The following is a 24,086-nucleotide window of genomic DNA, read 5'->3' as shown; positions in this document are numbered from 1 at the left end:
AATACCATTTGGTGGGGGGTTAAACAACCTGCAAGTTTAAACACCAGCTCTGAGTATAGGTGAAGATCCTAGAGAGATTTCATACCTGAAACCTCCCACAAGTCTTTTAGAACTAAAGAAGCCTCTTGGACGACCAGTGTAACATCTTCAAAAAAACACAAGCAAGGCCAGTTGCCTATGTACGCAGGTACAATACCAGAAAACATAAATTAGAGTCCTGTAGTCCCCTAAATTGTTCTCCAGTAAAGAAATGATAACCAACTGTGGTCTGCACGCATGGGTTAAAATCCAGTTTTTTCAGCAATAGTTTTCTTCTTCTTCTTGTGTCCACAGCCACTTGTCACCATTGTAACATGTCTCTTAAGAGCAGGAAAAGTTTCAATTTTAGGAGATAAATTTACCTCTGAATAGGACGAGGTGGCCGAGTGGTCAAGGCGATGGACTGCTAATCCATTGTGCTCTGCACGCGTGGGTTCGAATCCCATCCTTGTCGCAGTGAAGTTTACAAGACACAAAGTTCTACTCTAATTGACTGAATCAGCTTGCTCTGCTGCTTGAGATTATTATCTCAAATGCTGTATATTGTCACGTGTACTGACAAAAACGCTAACCAGGTGCTCTGAATCTCTCACCAACTTGAAATGACAGATTAGAAACATATTATTGGGGAAAATATGAGCATTTAGTTAGTTTCTAAGTATGGTGATACGCCACCATGTGCTCTCAAGAAAAATGTCCTTCCTACTTGGCGCTGGCTCTATAACTCTCTGAACCATGCTGGAAGGATGGAACTGCATTTTTCTGTATAATATCAGTCCATGGCATAAAAACAAGGAAACCCATCTTGTTTTAGAAGGGGACTATATCAAACTGAATTACAGAACTTTCCCAACCAGACTAAAATCAAGATATTACAAATTTCCTGGAGAATGTGGGCATCGATCCCACTACTTCTCGCATGCTAAGCGAGCGCTCTACCATTTGAGCTAATTCCCCATCCGCAGAGCTCTCTGTAAATGACTTACTTGTCCAGTCTCCCCTGAGGGCCTGTGTTGAGAGACTTCATTCATTTGTCTAGGCAATGTGATCCAGTCCAGGACAGAACAACATACACGCTGAAGAGGTTGCCATGATTTGCCACTGAAGCTATTCTTACACAGGGGGATTATCTCAAATGGTAGAGCACTCGCTTTGCATGTGAGAGGTAGTGGGATCGATGCCCACATTCTACACTATTGAACCCTTCATTCCCCTTTGTGAGTGACATCCATTGTCTTTGACCTTAAGATGAAACTTATCGGCTGCAAACACGTGTGCATAGGCTTGCTGTGGTTTCTTGAAAACCTGTCACTTCTCTTTCCAGATCCTCTTTCAGTTTTAACTTATTAGTGGGAGGCTACAGGTATTTCCACTCTCTGGCCCTTTGCATATCTTGACATTGCGTGTAACCCTAATGACTCACACCATAGCGAAATGCTATACACACCTTGACCCAAGGAGCTCCACACAATACCATTTGGTGGGGGGTTAAACGACCTGCAAGTTTAAACACCAACTCTGAGTATAGGTGAAGATCCTAGAGAGATTTCATACCTGAAACCTCCCACAAGTCTTTTAGAACTAAAGAAGCCTCTTGGACGACCAGTGTAACATCTTCAAAAAAACACAAGCAAGGCCAGTTGCCTATGTACGCAGGTACAATACCAGAAAACATAAATTAGAGTCCTGTAGTCCCCTAAATTGTTCTCCAGTAAAGAAATGATAACCAACTGTGGTCTGCACGCATGGGTTAAAATCCAGTTTTTTCAGCAATAGTTTTCTTCTTCTTCTTGTGTCCACAGCCACTTGTCACCATTGTAACATGTCTCTTAAGAGCAGGAAAAGTTTCAATTTTAGGAGATAAATTTAACTCTGAATAGGACGAGGTGGCCGAGTGGTCAAGGCGATGGACTGCTAATCCATTGTGCTCTGCACGCGTGGGTTCGAATCCCATCCTTGTCGCAGTGAAGTTTACAAGACACAAAGTTCTACTCTAATTGACTGAATCAGCTTACTCTGCTGCTTGAGATTATGATCTCAAATGCTGTATATTGTCACGTGTACTGACAAAAACGCTAACCAGGTGCTCTGAATCTCTCACCAACTTGAAATGACAGATTAGAAACATATTATTGGGGAAAATATGAGCATTTAGTTAGTGTTTAAGTATGGTGATACGCAACCATGTGCTCTCAAGAAAAATGTCCTTCCTACTTGGCGCTGGCTCTATAACTCTCTGAACCATGCTGGAAGGATGGAACTGCATTTTTCTGTATAATATCAGTCCATGGCATAAAAACAAGGAAACCCATCTTGTTTTAGAAGGGGACTATATCAAACTGAATTACAGAACTTTCCCAATCAGACTAAAATCAAGATATTACAAATTTCCTGGAGAATGTGGGCATCGATCCCACTACTTCTCGCATGCTAAGCGAGCGCTCTACCATTTGAGCTAATTCCCCATCCGCAGAGCTCTCTGTAAATGACTTACTTGTCCAGTCTCCCCTGAGGGCCTGTGATGAGAGACTTCATTCATTTGTCTAGGCAATGTGATCCAGTCCAGGACAGAACAAAATACAAGCTGAAGAGGTTGCCATGATTTGCCACAGAAGCTATTCTTACACAGGGGGATTATCTCAAATGGTAGAGCACTCGCTTTGCATGTGAGAGGTAGTGGGATCGATGCCCACATTCTACACTATTGAACCCTTCATTCCCCTTTGTGAGTGACATCCATTGTCTTTGACCTTAAGATGAAACTTATCGGCTGCAAACACGTGTGCATAGGCTTGCTGTGGTTTCTTGAAAACCTGTCACTTCTCTTTCCAGATCCTCTTTCAGTTTTAACTTATTAGTGGGAGGCTACAGGTATTTCCACTCTCTGGCCCTTTGCATATCTTGACATTGCGTGTAACCCTAATGACTCACACCATAGCGAAATGCTATACACACCTTGACCCAAGGAGCTCCACACAATACCATTTGGTGGGGGGTTAAACAACCTGCAAGTTTAAACACCAGCTCTGAGTATAGGTGAAGATCCTAGAGAGATTTCATACCTGAAACCTCCCACAAGTCTTTTAGAACTAAAGAAGCCTCTTGGACGACCAGTGTAACATCTTCAAAAAAACACAAGCAAGGCCAGTTGCCTATGTACGCAGGTACAATACCAGAAAACATAAGTTAGAGTCCTGTAGTCCCCTAAATTGTTCTCCAGTAAAGAAATGATAACCAACTGTGGTCTGCACGCTTGGGTTGAAATCCAGTTTTTTCAGCAATAGTTTTCTTCTTCTTCTTGTGTCCACAGCCACTTGTCACCATTGTAACATGTCTCTTAAGAGCAGGAAAAGTTTCAATTTTAGGAGATACCTCTGAATAGGACGAGGTGGCCGAGTGGTCAAGGCGATGGACTGCTAATCCATTGTGCTCTGCACGCGTGGGTTAGAATCCCATCCTCGTCGCAGTGAAGTTTACAAGACACAAAGTTCTACTCTAATTGACTGAATCAGCTTACTCTGCTGCATGAGATTATTGTCTCAAATTCTGTATTCTCGTCACGTGTACTGACAAAAACGCTAACCAGGTGCTCTGAATCTCTCACCAACTTGAAATGACAGATTAGAAACATATTATTGGGGAAAATATGAGCATTTAGTTAGTGTCTAAGTATGGTGATACGCCACCATGTGCTCTCAAGAAAAATGTCCTTCCTACTTGGCGGTGGCTCTATAACTCTCTGAACCATGCTGGAAGGATGGAACTGCATTTTTCTGTATAATATCAGTCCATGGCATAAAAACAAGGAAACCCATCTTGTTTTAGAAGGGGACTATATCAAACTGAATTACAGAACTTTCCCAATCAGACTAAAATCAAGATATTACAAATTTCCTGGAGAATGTGGGCATCGATCCCACTACTTCTCGCATGCTAAGCGAGCGCTCTACCATTTGAGCTAATTCCTCATCCGCAGAGCTCTCTGTAAATGACTTACTTGTCCAGTCTCCCCTGAGGGCCTGTGATGAGAGACTTCATTCATTTGTCTAGGCAATGTGATCCAGTCCAGGACAGAACAACATACACGCTGAAGAGGTTGCCATGATTTGCCACAGAAGCTATTCTTACGCAGGGGGATTATCTCAAATGGTAGAGCACTCGCTTTGCATGTGAGAGGTAGTGGGATCGATGCCCACATTCTACACTATTGAACCCTTCATTCCCCTTTGTGAGTGACATCCATTGTCTTTGACCTTAAGATGAAACTTATCGGCTGCAAACACGTGTGCATAGGCTTGCTGTGGTTTCTTGAAAACCTGTCACTTCTCTTTCCAGATCCTCTTTCAGTTTTAACTTATTAGTGGGAGGCTACAGGTATTTCCACTCTCTGGCCCTTTGCATATCTTTACATTGCGTGTAACCCTAATGACTCACACCATAGCGAAATGCTATACACACCTTGACCAAAGGAGCTCCACACAATACCATTTGGTGGGGGGTTAAACGACCTGCTAGTTTAAACACCAACTCTGAGTATAGGTGAAGATCCTAGAGAGATTTCATACCTGAAACCTCCCACAAGTCTTTTAGAACTAAAGAAGCCTCTTGGACGACCAGTGTAACATCTTCAAAAAAACACAAGCAAGGCCAGTTGCCTATGTACGCAGGTACAATACCAGAAAACATAAGTTAGAGTCCTGTAGTCCCCTAAATTGTTCTCCAGTAAAGAAATGATAACCAACTGTGGTCTGCACGCATGGGTTAAAATCCATTTTTTTCAGCAATAGTTTTCTTCTTCTTCTTGTGTCCACAGCCACTTGTCACCATTGTAACATGTCTCTTAAGAGCAGGAAAAGTTTCAATTTTAGGAGATAAATTTACCTCTGAATAGGACGAGGTGGCCGAGTGGTCAAGGCGATGGACTGCTAATCCATTGTGCTCTGCACGCGTGGGTTCGAATCCCATCCTTGTCGCAGTGAAGTTTACAAGACACAAAGTTCTACTCTAATTGACTGAATCAGCTTACTCTGCTGCTTGAGATTATTATCTCAAATGCTGTATATTGTCACGTGTACTGACAAAAACGCTAACCAGGTGCTCTGAATCTCTCACCAACTTGAAATGACAGATTAGAAACATATTATTGGGGAAAATATGAGCATTTAGTTAGTGTCTAAGTATGGTGATACGCCACCATGTGCTCTCAAGAAAAATGTCCTTCCTACTTGGCGGTGGCTCTATAACTCTCTGAACCATGCTGGAAGGATGGAACTGCATTTTTCTGTATAATATCAGTCCATGGCATAAAAACAAGGAAACCCATCTTGTTTTAGAAGGGGACTATATCAAACTGAATTACAGAACTTTCCCAACCAGCCTAAAATCAAGATATTACAAATTTCCTGGAGAATGTGGGCATCGATCCCACTACTTCTCGCATGCTGAGCGAGCGCTCTACCATTTGAGCTAATTCCCAAACTGCAGAGCTCTCTGTAAATTACTTATTTGTCCAGTCTCCCCTGAGGGCCTGTGATGAGAGACTTCATTCATTTGTCTAGGCAATGTGATCCAGTCCAGGACAGAACAACATACACGCTGAAGAGGTTGCCATGATTTGCCACAGAAACTATTCTTACACAGGGGGATTAGCTCAAATGGAAGAGCACTCGCGTTGCATGTGAGAGGTAGTGGGATCGATGCCCACATTCTCCACTATTGAACCCTTAATTCCCCTTTGTGAGTGACATCCATTGTCTTCGACCTTAAGATGAAACTTATCGGCTGCAAACACGTGTGCATAGGCTTGCTGTGGTTTCTTGAAAACCTGTCACTTCTCTTTCCAGATCCTCTTTCAGTTTTAACTTATTAGTGGGAGGCTACAGGTATTTCCACTCTCTGGCCCTTTGCATATCTTGACATTGCGTGTAACCCTAATGACTCACACCATAGCGAAATGCTATACACACCTTGACCCAAGGAGCTCCACACAATACCATTTGGTGGGGGGTTAAACGACCTGCAAGTTTAAACACCAACTCTGAGTATAGGTGAAGATCCTAGAGAGATTTCATACCTGAAACCTCCCACAAGTCTTTAAGAACTAAAGAAGCCTCTTGGACGACCAGTGTAACATCTTCAAAAAAACAGAAGCAAGGCCAGTTGCCTATGTACGCAGGTACAATACCAGAAAACATAAGTTAGAGTCCTGTAGTCCCCTAAATTGTTCTCCAGTAAAGAAATGATAACCAACTGTGGTCTGCACGCATGGGTTAAAATCAAGTTTTTTCAGCAATAGTTTTCTTCTTCTTCTTGTGTCCACAGCCACTTGTCACCATTGTAACATGTCTCTTAAGAGCAGGAAAAGTTTCAATTTTAGGAGATAAATTTACCTCTGAATAGGACGAGGTGGCCGAGTGGTCAAGGCGATGGACTGCTAATCCATTGTGCTCTGCACGCGTGGGTTCGAATCCAATCCTTGTCGCAGTGAAGTTTACAAGACACAAAGTTCTACTCTAATTGACTGAATCAGCTTACTCTGCTGCTTGAGATTATTATCTCAAATGCTGTATTCTCTTCACGTGTACTGACAAAAACCCTAACCAGGTGCTCTGAATCTCTCACCAACTTGAAATGACAGATTAGAAACATATTATTGGGGAAAATATCAGCATTTAGTTAGTGTCTAAGTATGGTGATACGCCACCATGTGCTCTCAAGAAAAATGTCCTTCCTACTTGGCGGTGGCTCTATAACTCTCTGAACCATGCTGGAAGGATGGAACTGCATTTTTCTGTATAATATCAGTCCATGGCATAAAAACAAGGAAACCCATCTTGTTTTAGAAGGGGACTATATCAAACTGAATTACAGAACTTTCCCAACCAGCCTAAAATCAAGATATTACAAATTTCCTGGAGAATGTGGGCATCGATCCCACTACTTCTCGCATGCTAAGCGAGCGCTCTACAATTTGAGCTAATTCCCTATCCGCAGCGCTCTCTGTAAATGACTTACTTGTCCAGTCTCCCCTGAGGGCCTGTGATGAGAGACTTCATTCATTTGTCTAGGCAATGTGATCCAGTCCAGGACAGAACAACATACACGCTGAAGAGGTTGCCATGATTTGCCACAGAAGATAATCTTACACAGGGGTATTAGCTCAAATGGTAGAGTGCTCGCTTTGCATGTGAGAGGTAGTGGGATCGATGCCCACATTCTCCACTATTGAACCATTCCCCTTTGTGAGTGACATCCATTGTCTTCGACCTTAAGATGAAACTTATCGGCTGCAGCCACGTGTGAATAGGCTTGCTGTTGTTTCTTGAAAACCTGTCACTTCTCTTTCCAGATCCTCTTTCAGTTTTAACTTTTTAGTGGGAGGCTACAGGTATTTCCACTCTCTGGCCCTTTGCATATCTTGACATTGCGTGTAACCCTGATGACTCACACCATAGCGAAATGCTATACACACCTTGACCCAAGGAGCTCCACACAATACCATTTGGTGGGGGGTTAAACGACCTGCAAGTTTAAACACCAACTCTGAGTATAGGTGAAGATCCTAGAGAGATTTCATACCTGAAACCTCCCACAAGTCTTTTAGAACTAAAGAAGCCTCTTGGACGACCAGTGTAACATCTTCAAAAAAACACAAGCAATGCCAGTTGCCTATGTATGACGGTACAATACCAGAAAACATAAGTTAGAGTCCTGTAGTCCCCTAAATTGTTCTCCAGTAAAGAAATGATAACCAACTGTGGTCTGCACGCATGGGTTAAAATCCATTTTTTTCAGCAATAGTTTTCTTCTTCTTCTTGTGTCCACAGCCACTTGTCACCATTGTAACATGTCTCTTAAGAGCAGGAAAAGTTTGAATTTTAGGAGATAAATTTACCTCTGAATAGGACGAGGTGGCCGAGTGGTCAAGGCGATGGGCTGCTAATCCATTGTGCTCTGCAGGCGTGGGTTTGAATCCCATCCTTGTCGCAGTGAAGTTTACAAGACATAAAGTTCTACTCTAATTGACTGAATCAGCTTACTCTGCTGCTTGAGATTATTATCTCAAATGCTGTATATTGTCACGTGTACTGACAAAAACGCTAACCAGGTGCTCTGAATCTCTCACCAACTTGAAATGACTAATTAGAAACATATTATTGGGGAAAATATCAGCATTTAGTTAGTGTCTAAGTATGGTGATACGCCACCATGTGCTCTCAAGAAAAATGTCCTTCCTACTTGGCGCTGGCTCTATAACTCTCTGAACCATGCTGGAAGGATGGAACTGCATTTTTCTGTATAATATCAGTCCATGGCATAAAAACAAGGAAACCCATCTTGTTTTAGAAGGGGACTATATTAAAACTGAATTACAGAACTTTCCCAACCAGACTGAAATCAAGATATTACAAAATTCCTGGAGAATGTGGGCATCGATCTCACTACTTCTCGCATGCTAAGCGAGCGCTCTACCATTTGAGCTAATTCCCAATCCGCAGAGCTCTCTGTAAATGACTTACTTGTCCAGTCTCCCCTGAGGGCCTGTGATGAGAGACTTCATTCATTTGTCTAGGCAATGTGATCCAGTGTAGGACAGAACAACATACACGCTGAAGAGGTTGCCATGATTTGCCACAGAAACTATTCTTACACAGGGGGATTAGCTCAAATGGTAGAGCGCTCGCTTTGCATGTGAGAGGTAGTGGGATCGATGCCCACATTCTCCACTATTGAACCATTAATTCCCCTTTGTGAGTGACATCCATTGTCTTCCACCTTAAGATGAAACTTATCGGCTGCAAACACGTGTGCATAGGCTTACTGTGGTTTCTTGAAAACCTGTCACTTCTCTTTCCAGATCCTCTTTCAGTTTTAACTTATTAGTGGGAGGCTACAGGTATTTCCACTCTCTGGCCCTTTGCATATCTTTACATTGCGTGTAACCCTAATGACTCACACCATAGCGAAATGCTATACACACCTTGACCCAAGGAGCTCCACACAATACCATTTGGTGGGGGGTTAAACGACCTGCAAGTTTAAACACCAACTCTGAGTATAGGTGAAGATCCTAGAGAGATTTCATACCTGAAACCTCCCACAAGTCTTTTAGAACTAAAGAAGCCTCTTGGACGACCAGTGTAACATCTTCAAAAAAACACAAGCAAGGCCAGTTGCCTATGTACGCAGGTACAATACCAGAAAACATAAGTTAGAGTCCTGTAGTCCCCTAAATTGTTCTCCAGTAAAGAAATGATAACCAACTGTGGTCTGCACGCATGGGTTAAAATCCAGTTTTTTCAGCAATAGTTTTCTTCTTCTTCTTGTGTCCACAGCCACTTGTCACCATTGTAACATGTCTCTTAAGAGCAGGAAAAGTTTCAATTTTAGGAGATAAATTTACCTCTGAATAGGACGAGGTGGCCGAGTGGTCAAGGCGATGGACTGCTAATCCATTGTGCTCTGCACGCGTGGGTTCGAATCCCATCCTCGTCGCAGTGAAGTTTACAAGACACAAAGTTCTACTCTAATTGACTGAATCAGCTTACTCTGCTGCATGAGATTATTGTCTCAAATTCTGTATTCTCGTCACGTGTACTGACAAAAACGCTAACCAGGTGCTCTGAATCTCTCACCAACTTGAAATGACTAATTAGAAACATATTATTGGGGAAAATATCAGCATTTAGTTAGTGTCTAAGTATGGTGATACGCCACCATGTGCTCTCAAGAAAAATGTCCTTCCTACTTGGCGCTGGCTCTATAACTCTCTGAACCATGCTGGAAGGATGGAACTGCATTTTTCTGTATAATATCAGTCCATGGCATAAAAACAAGGAAACCCATCTTGTTTTAGAAGGGGACTATATCAAACTGAATTACAGAACTTTCCCAACCAGACTAAAATCAAGATATTACAAATTTCCTGGAGAATGTGGGCATCGATCCCACTACTTCTCGCATGCTAAGCGAGCGCTCTACCATTTGAGCTAATTCCCCATCCGCAGCGCTCTCTGTAAATGACTTACTTGTCCAGTCTCCCCTGAGGGCCTGTGATGAGAGACTTCATTCATTTGTCTAGGCAATGTGATCCAGTCCAGGACAGAACAACATACACGCTGAAGAGGTTGCCATGATTTGCCACAGAAACTATTCTTACACAGGGGGATTAGCTCAAATGGTAGAGCGCTCGCTTTGCATGTGAGAGGTAGTGGGATCGATGCCCACATTCTCCACTATTGAACCATTAATTCCCCTTTGTGAGTGACATCCATTGTCTTCCACCTTAAGATGAAACTTATCGGCTGCAAACACGTGTGCATAGGCTTACTGTGGTTTCTTGAAAACCTGTCACTTCTCTTTCCAGATCCTCTTTCAGTTTTAACTTATTAGTGGGAGGCTACAGGTATTTCCACTCTCTGGCCCTTTGCATATCTTTACATTGCGTGTAACCCTAATGACTCACACCATAGCGAAATGCTATACACACCTTGACCCAAGGAGCTCCACACAATACCATTTGGTGGGGGGTTAAACGACCTGCAAGTTTAAACACCAACTCTGAGTATAGGTGAAGATCCTAGAGAGATTTCATACCTGAAACCTCCCACAAGTCTTTTAGAACTAAAGAAGCCTCTTGGACGACCAGTGTAACATCTTCAAAAAAACACAAGCAAGGCCAGTTGCCTATGTACGCAGGTACAATACCAGAAAACATAAGTTAGAGTCCTGTAGTCCCCTAAATTGTTCTCCAGTAAAGAAATGATAACCAACTGTGGTCTGCACGCATGGGTTAAAATCCAGTTTTTTCAGCAATAGTTTTCTTCTTCTTCTTGTGTCCACAGCCACTTGTCACCATTGTAACATGTCTCTTAAGAGCAGGAAAAGTTTCAATTTTAGGAGATAAATTTACCTCTGAATAGGACGAGGTGGCCGAGTGGTCAAGGCGATGGACTGCTAATCCATTGTGCTCTGCACGCGTGGGTTCGAATCCCATCCTCGTCGCAGTGAAGTTTACAAGACACAAAGTTCTACTCTAATTGACTGAATCAGCTTACTCTGCTGCATGAGATTATTGTCTCAAATTCTGTATTCTCGTCACGTGTACTGACAAAAACGCTAACCAGGTGCTCTGAATCTCTCACCAACTTGAAATGACTAATTAGAAACATATTATTGGGGAAAATATCAGCATTTAGTTAGTGTCTAAGTATGGTGATACGCCACCATGTGCTCTCAAGAAAAATGTCCTTCCTACTTGGCGCTGGCTCTATAACTCTCTGAACCATGCTGGAAGGATGGAACTGCATTTTTCTGTATAATATCAGTCCATGGCATAAAAACAAGGAAACCCATCTTGTTTTAGAAGGGGACTATATCAAACTGAATTACAGAACTTTCCCAACCAGACTAAAATCAAGATATTACAAATTTCCTGGAGAATGTGGGCATCGATCCCACTACTTCTCGCATGCTAAGCGAGCGCTCTACCATTTGAGCTAATTCCCCATCCGCAGCGCTCTCTGTAAATGACTTACTTGTCCAGTCTCCCCTGAGGGCCTGTGATGAGAGACTTCATTCATTTGTCTAGGCAATGTGATCCAGTCCAGGACAGAACAACATACACGCTGAAGAGGTTGCCATGATTTGCCACAGAAACTATTCTTACACAGGGGGATTAGCTCAAATGGTAGAGCGCTCGCTTTGCATGTGAGAGGTAGTGGTATCGATGCCCACATTCTCCACTATTGAACCATTAATTCCCCTTTGTGAGTGACATCCATTGTCTTCGACCTTAAGATGAAACTTATCGGCTGCAAACACGTGTGCATAGGCTTGCTGTGGTTTCTTGAAAACCTGTCACTTCTCTTTCCAGATCCTCTTTCAGTTTTAACTTATTAGTGGGAGGCTACAGGTATTTCCACTCTCTGGCCCTTTGCATATCTTTACATTGCGTGTAACCCTAATGACTCACACCATAGCGAAATGCTATACACACCTTGACCAAAGGAGCTCCACACAATACCATTTGGTGGGGGGTTAAACGACCTGCTAGTTTAAACACCAACTCTGAGTATAGGTGAAGATCCTAGAGAGATTTCATACCTGAAACCTCCCACAAGTCTTTTAGAACTAAAGAAGCCTCTTGGACGACCAGTGTAACATCTTCAAAAAAACACAAGCAAGGCCAGTTGCCTATGTACGCAGGTACAATACCAGAAAACATAAGTTAGAGTCCTGTAGTCCCCTAAATTGTTCTCCAGTAAAGAAATGATAACCAACTGTGGTCTGCACGCATGGGTTAAAATCCATTTTTTTCAGCAATAGTTTTCTTCTTCTTCTTGTGTCCACAGCCACTTGTCACCATTGTAACATGTCTCTTAAGAGCAGGAAAAGTTTCAATTTTAGGAGATAAATTTACCTCTGAATAGGACGAGGTGGCCGAGTGGTCAAGGCGATGGACTGCTAATCCATTGTGCTCTGCACGCGTGGGTTCGAATCCCATCCTTGTCGCAGTGAAGTTTACAAGACACAAAGTTCTACTCTAATTGACTGAATCAGCTTACTCTGCTGCTTGAGATTATTGTCTCAAATTCTGTATTCTCGTCACGTGTACTGACAAAAACGCTAACCAGGTGCTCTGAATCTCTCACCAACTTGAAATGACTGATTACAAACATATTATTGGGGAAAATATGATCATTTAGTTAGTGTCTAAGTATGGTGATACGCCACCATGTGCTCTCAAGAAAAATGTCCTTCCTACTTGGCGGTGGCTCTATAACTCTCTGAACCATGCTGGAAGGATGGAACTGCATTTTTCTGTATAATATCAGTCCATGGCATAAAAACAAGGAAACACATCTTGTTTTAGAAGGGGACTATATCAAACTGAATTACAGAACTTTCCCAACCAGACTAAAATCAAGATATTACAAAATTCCTGGAGAATGTGGGCATCGATCCCACTACTTCTCGCATGCTAAGCGAGCGCTCTACCATTTGAGCTAATTCCCCATCCGCAGAGCTCTCTGTAAATGACTTACTTGTCCAGTCTCCCCTGAGGGCCTGTGATGAGAGACTTCATTCATTTGTCTAGGCAATGTGATCCAGTCCAGGACAGAACAACATACACGCTGAAGAGGTTGCCATGATTTGCCACAGAAGCTAATCTTACACAGGGGTATTATCTCAAATGGTAGAGCGCTCGCTTTGCATGTGAGAGGTAGTGGGATCGATGCCCACATTCTACAATATTGAACCCTTCATTCCCCTTTGTGAGTGACATCCATTGTCTTCGACCTTAAGATGAAACTTATCGGCTGCAAACACGTGTGCATAGGCTTGCTGTGGTTTCTTGAAAACCTGTCACTTCTCTTTCCAGATCCTCTTTCAGTTTTAACTTATTAGTGGGAGGCTACAGGTATTTCCACTCTCTGGCCCTTTGCATATCTTGACATTGCGTGTAACCCTAATGACTCACACCATAGCGAAATGCTATACACACCTTGACCCAAGGAGCTCCACACAATACCATTTGGTGGGGGGTTAAACGACCTGCAAGTTTAAACACCAACTCTGAGTATAGGTGAAGATCCTAGAGAGATTTCATACCTGAAACCTCTCACAAGTCTTTTAGAACTAAAGAAGCCTCTTGGACGACCAGTGTAACATCTTCAAAAAAACACAAGCAAGGCCAGTTGCCTATGTACGCAGGTACAATACCAGAAAACATAAGTTAGAGTCCTGTAGTCCCCTAAATTGTTCTCCAGTAAAGAAATGATAACCAACTGTGGTCTGCACGCATGGGTTGAAATCCAGTTTTTTCAGCAATAGTTTTCTTCTTCTTCTTGTGTCCACAGCCACTTGTCACCATTGTAACATGTCTCTTAAGAGCAGGAAAAGTTTGAATTTTAGGAGATAAATTTACCTCTGAATAGGACGAGGTGGCCGAGTGGTCAAGGCGATGGACTGCTAATCCATTGTGCTCTGCACGCGTGGGTTCGAATCCCATCCTTGCGCAGTGAAGTTTACAAGACACAAAGTTCTACTCTAATTGACTGAATCAGCTTACTCTGCTGCTTGAGATTATTATCTCAAATGCTGTATTCTCATCACGTGTACTGACAGAAACGCTAACCAGGTGCTCTGAATCTCTCACCAACTTGAAATGACAGATTAGAAACATATTATTGGGGAAAATATGAGCATTTAGTTAGTGTCTAAGTATGGTGATACGCCACCATGTGCTCTCAAGAAAAATGTCCTTCCTACTTGGCGGTGGCTCTATAACTCTCTGAACCATGCTGGAAGGATGGAACTGCATTTTTCTGTATAATATCAGTCCATGGCATAAAAACAAGGAAACCCATCTTGTTTTAGAAGGGGACTATATCAAACTGAATTACAGAACTTTCCCAATCAGACTAAAATCAATATATTACAAATTTCCTGGAGAATGTGGGCATCGATCCCACTACTTCTCCCATGCTAAGCGAGCTCTCTACCATTTGAGCTAATTCCCCATCCACAGAGCTCTCTGTAAATGACTTACTTGTCCAGTCTCCCCTGATGGCCTGTGATGAGAGACTTCATTCATTTGTCAAGGCAATGTGATCCAGTCCAGGACAGAACAACATACACGCTGAAGAGGTTGCCATGATTTGCCACAGAAGCTATTCTTACACAGGGGGATTATCTCAAATGGTAGAGCACTCGCTTTGCATGTGAGAGGTAGTGGGATCGATGCCCACATTCTACACTATTGAACCCTTCATTCCCCTTTGTGAGTGACATCCATTGTCTTTGACCTTAAGATGAAACTTATCGGCTGCAAACACCTGTGCATAGGCTTGCTGTGGTTTCTTGAAAACCTGTCACTTCTCTTTCCAGATCCTCTTTCAGTTTTAACTTATTAGTGGGAGGCTACAGGTATTTCCACTCTCTGGCCCTTTGCATATCTTGACATTGCGTGTAACCCTAATGACTCACACCATAGCGAAATGCTATACACACCTTGACCCAAGGAGCTCCACACAATACCATTTGGTGGGGGGTTAAACGACCTGCAAGTTTAAACACCAACTCTGAGTATAGGTGAAGATCCTAGAGAGATTTCATACCTGAAACCTCCCACAAGTCTTTAAGAACTAAAGAAGCCTCTTGGACGACCAGTGTAACATCTTCAAAAAAACAGAAGCAAGGCCAGTTGCCTATGTATGCAGGTACAATACCAGAAAACATAAGTTAGAGTCCTGTAGTCCCCTAAATTGTTCTCCAGTAAAGAAATGATAACCAACTGTGGTCTGCACGCATGGGTTAAAATCCAGTTTTTTCAGCAATAGTTTTCTTCTTCTTCTTGTGTCCACAGCCACTTGTCACCATTGTAACATGTCTCTTAAGAGCAGGAAAAGTTTCAATTTTAGGAGATAAATTTACCTCTGAATAGGACGAGGTGGCCGAGTGGTCAAGGCGATGGACTGCTAATCCATTGTGCTCTGCACGCGTGGGTTCGAATCCCATCCTTGTCGCATTGAAGTTTACAAGACACAAAGTTCTACTCTAATTGACTGAATCAGTTTACTCTGCTGCTTGAGATTATTATCTCAAATGCTGTATTCTCGTCACGTGTACTGACAAAAACCCTAACCAGGTGCTCTGAATCTCTCACCAACTTGAAATGACAGATTAGAAACATATTATTGGGGAAAATATGAGCATTTAGTTAGTGTCTAAGTATGGTGATACGCCACCATGTGCTCTCAAGAAAAATGTCCTTCCTACTTGGCGGTGGCTCTATAACTCTCTGAAACAAGCAGGAAGGATGGAACTGCATTTTTCTGCATAATATCAGTCCATGGCATAAAAACAAGGAAACCCATCTTGTTTTAGAAGGGGACTATATCAAACTGAATTACAGAACTTTCCCAACCAGCCTAAAATCAAGATATTACAAATTTCCTGGAGAATGTGGGCATCGATCCCACTCCTTCTCGCATGCTGAGCGAGCGCTCTACCATTTGAGCTAATTCCCCATCTGCAGAGCTCTCTGTAAATGACTTATTTGTCCAGTCTCCCCTGAGGGCCTGTGATGAGAGACTTCATTCATTTGTCTAGGCAATGTGATCCAGTCCAGGACAGAACAACATACACGCTGAAGAGGTTGCCATGATTTGCCACAGAAACTATTCTTACACAGGGGGATTAGCTCAAATGGAAGAGCACTCGCGTTGCATGTGAGAGGTAGTGGGATCGATGCCCACATTCTCCACTATTGAACCCTTAATTCCCCTTTGTGAGTGACATCCATTGTCTTCGACCTTAAGATGAAACTTATCGGCTGCAAACACGTGTGCATAGGCTTGCTGTGGTTTCTTGAAAACCTGTCACTTCTCTTTCCAGATCCTCTTTCAGTTTTAACTTATTAGTGGGAGGCTACAGGTATTTCCACTCTCTGGCCCTTTGCATATCTTGACATTGCGTGTAACCCTAATGACTCACACCATAGCGAAATGCTATACACACCTTGACCCAAGGAGCTCCACACAATACCATTTGGTGGGGGGTTGAACGACCTGCAAGTTTAAACACCAACTCTGAGTATAGGTGAAGATCCTAGAGAGATTTCATACCTGAAACCTCCCACAAGTCTTTAAGAACTAAAGAAGCCTCTTGGACGACCAGTGTAACATCTTCAAAAAAACAGAAGCAAGGCCAGTTGCCTATGTACGCAGGTACAATACCAGAAAACATAAGTTAGAGTCCTGTAGTCCCCTAAATTGTTCTCCAGTAAAGAAATGATAACCAACTGTGGTCTGCACGCATGGGTTAAAATCCAGTTTTTTCAGCAATAGTTTTCTTCTTCTTCTTGTGTCCACAGCCACTTGTCACCATTGTAACATGTCTCTTAAGAGCAGGAAAAGTTTCAATTTTAGGAGATAAATTTACCTCTGAATAGGACGAGGTGGCCGAGTGGTCAAGGCGATGGACTGCTAATCCATTGTGCTCTGCACGCGTGGGTTCGAATCCCATCCTTGTCGCAGTGAAGTTTACAAGACACAAAGTTCTACTCTAATTGACTGAATCAGCTTACTCTGCTGCTTGAGATTATTATCTCAAATGCTGTATATTGTCACGTGTACTGACAAAAACGCTAACCAGGTGCTCTGAATCTCTCACCAACTTGAAATGACAGATTAGAAACATATTATTGGGGAAAATATCAGCATTTAGTTAGTGTCTAAGTATGGTGATACGCCACCATGTGCTCTCAAGAAAAATGTCCTTCCTACTTGGCGGTGGCTCTATAACTCTCTGAACCATGCTGGAAGGATGGAACTGCATTTTTCTGTATAATATCAGTCCATGGCATAAAAACAAGGAAACCCATCTTGTTTTAGAAGGGGACTATATCAAACTGAATTACAGAACTTTCCCAATCAGACTAAAATCAAGATATTACAAATTTCCTGGAGAATGTGGGCATCGATCCCACTCCTTCTCCCATGCTAAGCGAGCTCTCTACCATTTGAGCTAATTCCCCATCCACAGAGCTCTCTGTAAATGACTTACTTGTCCAGTCTCCCCTGATGGCCTGTGATGAGAGACTTCATTCATTTGTCAAGGCAATGTGATCCAGTCCAGGACAGAACAACATACACGCTGAAGAGGTTGCCATGATTTGCCACAGAAGCTATTCTTACACAGGGGGATTATCTCAAATGGTAGAGCACTCGCTTTGCATGTGAGAGGTAGTGGGATCGATGCCCACATTCTACACTATTGAACCCTTCATTCCCCTTTGTGAGTGACATCCATTGTCTTTGACCTTAAGATGAAACTTATCGACTGCAAACACGTGTGCATAGGCTTGCTGTGGTTTCTTGAAAACCTGTCACTTCTCTTTCCAGATCCTCTTTCAGTTTTAACTTATTAGTGGGAGGCTACAGGTATTTCCACTCTCTGGCCCTTTGCATATCTTGACATTGCGTGTAACCCTAATGACTCACACCATAGCGAAATGCTATACACACCTTGACCCAAGGAGCTCCACACAATACCATTTGGTGGTGGGTTAAACGACCTGCAAGTTTAAACACCAACTCTGAGTATAGGTGAAGATCCTAGAGAGATTTCATACCTGAAACCTCCCACAAGTCTTTAAGAACTAAAGAAGCCTCTTGGACGACCAGTGTAACATCTTCAAAAAAACAGAAGCAAGGCCAGTTGCCTATGTACGCAGGTACAATACCAGAAAACATAAGTTAGAGTCCTGTAGTCCCCTAAATTGTTCTCCAGTAAAGAAATGATAACCAACTGTGGTCTGCACGCATGGGTTAAAATCCAGTTTTTTCAGCAATAGTTTTCTTCTTCTTCTTGTGTCCACAGCCACTTGTCACCATTGTAACATGTATCTTAAGAGCAGGAAAAGTTTGAATTTTAGGAGATAAATTTACCTCTGAATAGGACGAGGTGGCCGAGTGGTCAAGGCGATGGACTGCTAATCCATTGTGCCCTGCACGCGTGGGATCGAATCCCATCCTTGTCGCAGTGAAGTTTACAAGACACAAAGTTCTGCTCTAATTGACTGAATCAGCTTACTCTGCTGCTTGAGATTATTATCTCAAATGCTGTATTCTCATCACGTGTACTGACAAAAACGCTAACCAGGTGCTCTGAATCTCTCACCAACTTAAAATGACAGATTAGAAACATATTATTGGGGAAAATATGAGCATTTAGTTAGTGCCTAAGTATGGTGATACGCCACCATGTGCTTTCAAGAAAAATGTCCTTCCTACTTGGCGGTGGCTCTATAACTCTCTGAACCATGCTGGAATGATGGAACTGCATTTTTCTGTATAATATCAGTCCATGGCATAAAAACAAGGAAACCCATCTTGTTTTAGAAGGGGACTATATCAAACTGAATTACAGAACTTTCCCAACCAGCCTAAAATCAAGATATTACAAATTTCCTTGAGAATGTGGGCATCGATCCCACTACTTCTCCCATGCTAAGCGAGCTCTCTACCATTTGAGCTAATTCCCCATCCGCAGCGCTCTCTGTAAATGACTTACTTGTCCAGTCTCCCCTGAGGGCCTGTGATGAGAGACTTCATTCATTTGTCTAGGCAATGTGATCCAGTCCAGGACAGAACAACATACACGCTGAAGAGGTTGCCATGATTTGCCACAGAAACTATTCTTACACAGGAGGATTAGCTCAAATGGTAGAGCACTCGCTTTGCATGTGAGAGGTAGTGGGATCGATGCCCACATTCTCCACTATTGAACCCTTAATTCCCCTTTGTGAGTGACATCCATTGTCTTCGACCTTAAGATGAAAGTTATCGGCTGCAAACACGTGTGCATAGGCTTGCTGTGGTTTCTTGAAAACCTGTCACTTCTCTTTCCAGATCCTCTTTCAGTTTTAACTTATTAGTGGGAGGCTACAGGTATTTCCACTCTCTGGCCCTTTGCATATCTTGACATTGCGTGTAACCCTAATGACTCACACCATAGCGAAATGCTATACACACCTTGACCCAAGGAGCTCCACACAATACCATTTGGTGGGGGGTTAAACGACCTGCAAGTTTAAACACCAACTCTGAGTATAGGTGAAGATCCTGGAGAGATTTCATACCTGAAACCTCCCACAAGTCTTCAAGAACTAAAGAAGCCTCTTGGACGACCAGTGTAACATCTTCAAAAAAACACAAGCAAGGCCAGTTGCCTATGTATGCAGGTACAATACCAGAAAACATAAGTTAGAGTCCTGTAGTCCCCCAAATTGTTCTCCAGTAAAGAAATGATAACCAACTGTGGTCTGCACGCATGGGTTAAAATCCTCGTTTTTCAGCAATAGTTTTCTTCGTCTTCTTGTGTCCACAGCCACTTGTCACCATTGTAACATGTCTTTTAAGAGCAGGAAAAGTTTGTATTTTAGGAGATAAATTTACCTCTGAATAGGACAAGGTGGCCGAGTGTTCAAGGCGATGGACTGCTAATCCATTGTGCTCTGCACGCGTGGGTTCGAATCCCATCCTCGTCGCAGTGAAGTTTACAAGACACAAAGTTCTACTCTAATTGACTGAATCAGCTTACTCTGCTGCTTGAGATTATTATCTCAAATGCTGTATTCTCGTCACGTTTTCTGACAAAAATGTTAACCAGTTGCTCTGAATCTCTCACCAACTTGAAATGACAGATTAGAAACATATTATTGGGGAAAATATGAGCATTTAGTTAGTGTCTAAGTATGGTGATACGCCACCATGTGCTCTCAAGAAAAATGTCCTTCCTGCTTGGCGGTGGCTCTATAACTCTCTGAACCATGCTGGAAGGATGGAACTGCATTTTTCTGTATAATATCAGTCCATGGCATAAAAACAAGGAAACCCATCTTGTTTTAGAAGGGGACTATATCAAACTGAATTACAGAACTTTCCCAACCAGACTAAAATCAAGATATTACAAAATTCCTGGAGAATGTGGGCATCGATCCCAGTACTTCTCGCATGCTAAGCGAGCTCTCTACCATTTGAGCTAATTCCCCATCCGCAGAGCTCTCTGTAAATGACTTACTTGTCCAGTCTCCCCTGAGGGCCTGTGATGAGAGACTTCATTCATTTGTCTAGGCAATGTGATCCAGTCCAGGACAGAACAACATACACGCTGAAGAGGTTGCCATGATTTGCCACAGAAACTATTCTTACACAGGAGGATTAGCTCAAATGGTAGAGCACTCGCTTTGCATGTGAGAGGTAGTGGGATCGATGCCCACATTCTCCACTATTGAACCCTTAATTCCCCTTTGTGAGTGACATCCATTGTCTTCGACCTTAAGATGAAAGTTATCGGCTGCAAACACGTGTGCATAGGCTTGCTGTGGTTTCTTGAAAACCTGTCACTTCTCTTTCCAGATCCTCTTTCAGTTTTAACTTATTAGTGGGAGGCTACAGGTATTTCCACTCTCTGGCCCTTTGCATATCTTGACATTGCGTGTAACCCTAATGACTCACACCATAGCGAAATGCTATACACACCTTGACCCAAGGAGCTCCACACAATACCATTTGGTGGGGGGTTAAACGACCTGCAAGTTTAAACACCAACTCTGAGTATAGGTGAAGATCCTGGAGAGATTTCATACCTGAAACCTCCCACAAGTCTTTTAGAACTAAAGAAGCCTCTTGGACGACCAGTGTAACATCTTCAAAAAAACACAAGCAAGGCCAGTTGCCTATGTACGCAGGTACAATACCAGAAAACATAAGTTAGAGTCCTGTAGTCCCCTAAATTGTTCTCCAGTAAAGAAATGATAACCAACTGTGGTCTGCATGCATGGGTTAAAATCCTGTTTTTTCAGCAATAGTTTTCTTCTTCTTCTTGTGTCCACAGCCACTTGTCAACATTGTAACATGTCTCTTAAGAGCAGGAAAAGTTTGAATTTTAGGAGATAAATTTACCTCTGAATAGGACGAGGTGGCCGAGTGGTCAAGGCGATGGACTGCTAATCCATTGTGCTCTGCACCCGTGGGATCGAATCCCACCCTTGTCGCAGTGAAGTTTCCAAGACACAAAGTTCTACTCTAATTGACTGAATCGGCTTATTCTGCTGCATGAGATTATTATCTCAAATGCTGTATTCTCGTCACGTGTACTGACAAAAACGCTAACCAGGTGCTCTGAATCTCTCACCAACTTGAAATGACAGATTAGAAACATATTATTGGGGAAAATATGAGCATTTACTTATTGTCTAAGTATGGTGATACGCCACCATGTGCTCTCAAGAAAAATGTCCTTCCTACTTGGCGGTGGCTCTATAACTCTCTGAACCATGCTGGAAGGATGGAACTGCATTTTTCTGTATAATATCAGTCCATGGCATAAAAACAGGGAAACCCATCTTGTTTTAGAAGGGGACTATATCAAACTGAATTACAGAACTTTCCCAACCAGACTAAAATCAAGATATTACAAATTTCCTGGAGAATGTGGGCATCGATCCCACTACTTCTCGCATGCTAAGTGAGCGCTCTACCATTTGAGCTAATTCCCCATCCGCAGAGCTCTCTGTAAATGACTTACTTGTCCAGTCTCCCCTGAGGGCCTGTGATGAGAGACTTCATTCATTTGTCTAGGCAATGTGATCCAGTCCAGGACAGAACAACATACACGCTGAAGAGGTTGCCATGATTTGCCACAGAAGCTAATCTTACACAGGGGTATTATCTCAAATGGTAGAGCGCTCGCTTTGCATGTGAGAGGTAGTGGGATCGATGCCCACATTCTACAATATTGAACCCTCCATTCCCCTTTGTGAGTGACATCCATTGTCTTCGACCTTAAGATGAAACTTATCGGCTGCAAACACGTGTGCATAGGCTTGCTGTGGTTTCTTGAAAACCTGTCACTTCTCTTTCCAGATCCTCTTTCAGTTTTAACTTTTTAGTGGGAGGCTACAGGTATTTCCACTCTCTGGCCCTTTGCATATCTTGACATTGCGTGTAACCCTAATGACTCACACCTAGCGAAATGCTATACACACCTTGACCCAAGGAGCTCCACAAAATACCATTTCATGGGGGGGTTAAACGACCTGCAAGTTTAAACACCAACTCTGAGTATAGGTGAAGATCCTAGAGAGATACATACCTGAAACCTCCCACAAGTCTTTTAGAACTAAAGAAGCCTCTTGGACGACCAGTGTAACATCTTCAAAAAAACACAAGCAAGGCCAGTTGCCTATGTACGCAGGTACAATACCAGAAAACATAAGTTAGAGTCCTGTAGTCCCCTAAATTGTTCTCCAGTAAAGAAATGATAACCAACTGTGGTCTGCACGCATGGGTTGAAATCCAGTTTATCAGCAATAGTTTTCTTCTTCTTCTTGTGTCCACAGTCACTTGTCACCATTGTAACATGTCTCTTAAGAGCAGGAAAAGTTTGAATTTTAGGAGATAAATTTACCTCTGAATAGGACGAGGTGGCCGAGTGGTCAAGGCGATGGACTGCTAATCCATTGTGCTCTGCACGCGTGGGTTCGAATCCCATCCTCGTCGCAGTGAAGTTTACAAGACACAAAGTGCTGCTCTAATTGACTGAATCAGTTTACTCTGCTGCTTGAGATTATTATCTCAAATGCTGTATTCTCATCACGTGTACTGACAGAAACGCTAACCAGGTGCTCTGAATCTCTCACCAACTTGAAATGACAGATTAGAAACATATTATTGGGGAAAATATGAGCATTTAGTTAGTGTCTAAGTATGGTGATACGCCACCATGTGCTCTCAAGAAAAATGTCCTTCCTACTTGGCGGTGGCTCTATAACTCTCTGAACCATGCTGGAAGGATGGAACTGCATTTTTCTGTATAATATCAGTCCATGGCATAAAAACAAGGAAACCCATCTTGTTTTAGAAGGGGACTATATCAAACTGAATTACAGAACTTTCCCAATCAGACTAAAATCAAGATATTACAAATTTCCTGGAGAATGTGGGCATCGATCCCACTACTTCTCCCATGCTAAGCGAGCTCTCTACCATTTGAGCTAATTCCCCATCCGCAGAGCTCTCTGTAAATGACTTACTTGTCCAGTCTCCCCTGAGGGCCTGTGATGAGAGACTTCATTCATTTGTCAAGGCAATGTGATCCAGTCCAGGACAGAACAACATACACGCTGAAGAGGTTGCCATGATTTGCCACAGAAGCTATTCTTACACAGGGGGATTATCTCAAATGGTAGAGCACTCGCGTTGCATGTGAGAGGTAGTGGGATCGATGCCCACATTCTCCACTATTGAACCCTTAATTCCCCTTTGTGAGTGACATCCATTGTCTTCGACCTTAAGATGAAACTTATCGGCTGCAAACACGTGTGCATAGGCTTGCTGTGGTTTCTTGAAAACCTGTCACTTCTCTTTCCAGATCCTCTTTCAGTTTTAACTTATTAGTGGGAGGCTACAGGTATTTCCACTCTCTGGCCCTTTGCATATCTTGACATTGCGTGTAACCCTAATGACTCACACCAT

At 42.7% G+C, this 24,086-nt stretch overlaps 10 non-coding genes across 10 annotated transcripts; all 10 read left to right on the top strand.

The window, feature by feature from the left end:
* Positions 1-411: 411 nt before the first annotated feature.
* trnas-gcu (transfer RNA serine (anticodon GCU)) lies at positions 412-493 on the top strand. Its single transcript has one exon. It is a non-coding gene; the product is annotated as a tRNA-Ser (tRNA).
* Positions 494-1,919: 1,426 nt separating this feature from the next.
* On the top strand, positions 1,920-2,001 carry trnas-gcu (transfer RNA serine (anticodon GCU)). Its single transcript has one exon. It is a non-coding gene; the product is annotated as a tRNA-Ser (tRNA).
* Positions 2,002-3,421: 1,420 nt separating this feature from the next.
* trnas-gcu (transfer RNA serine (anticodon GCU)) lies at positions 3,422-3,503 on the top strand. The gene has a single exon. It is a non-coding gene; the product is annotated as a tRNA-Ser (tRNA).
* Positions 3,504-4,930: 1,427 nt separating this feature from the next.
* trnas-gcu (transfer RNA serine (anticodon GCU)) lies at positions 4,931-5,012 on the top strand. Its single transcript has one exon. It is a non-coding gene; the product is annotated as a tRNA-Ser (tRNA).
* Positions 5,013-9,452: 4,440 nt separating this feature from the next.
* On the top strand, positions 9,453-9,534 carry trnas-gcu (transfer RNA serine (anticodon GCU)). The gene has a single exon. It is a non-coding gene; the product is annotated as a tRNA-Ser (tRNA).
* Positions 9,535-10,961: 1,427 nt separating this feature from the next.
* trnas-gcu (transfer RNA serine (anticodon GCU)) lies at positions 10,962-11,043 on the top strand. Its single transcript has one exon. It is a non-coding gene; the product is annotated as a tRNA-Ser (tRNA).
* Positions 11,044-12,470: 1,427 nt separating this feature from the next.
* trnas-gcu (transfer RNA serine (anticodon GCU)) lies at positions 12,471-12,552 on the top strand. Its single transcript has one exon. It is a non-coding gene; the product is annotated as a tRNA-Ser (tRNA).
* Positions 12,553-15,487: 2,935 nt separating this feature from the next.
* Positions 15,488-15,569, top strand: trnas-gcu (transfer RNA serine (anticodon GCU)). Its single transcript has one exon. It is a non-coding gene; the product is annotated as a tRNA-Ser (tRNA).
* A 1,427-nt stretch (positions 15,570-16,996) lies between these two features.
* Positions 16,997-17,078, top strand: trnas-gcu (transfer RNA serine (anticodon GCU)). Its single transcript has one exon. It is a non-coding gene; the product is annotated as a tRNA-Ser (tRNA).
* A 5,951-nt stretch (positions 17,079-23,029) lies between these two features.
* On the top strand, positions 23,030-23,111 carry trnas-gcu (transfer RNA serine (anticodon GCU)). The gene has a single exon. It is a non-coding gene; the product is annotated as a tRNA-Ser (tRNA).
* The last annotated feature ends 975 nt before the right edge of the window (positions 23,112-24,086 follow it).

This window comes from Platichthys flesus, chromosome 16 (genome assembly GCF_949316205.1).
Source record: "Platichthys flesus chromosome 16, fPlaFle2.1, whole genome shotgun sequence".
Classification (NCBI taxonomy): Eukaryota; Metazoa; Chordata; class Actinopteri; order Pleuronectiformes; family Pleuronectidae; genus Platichthys; species Platichthys flesus.
Note: the sequence above shows the minus strand (reverse complement) of the source record. Positions and strands in the feature narration are given on the sequence as shown.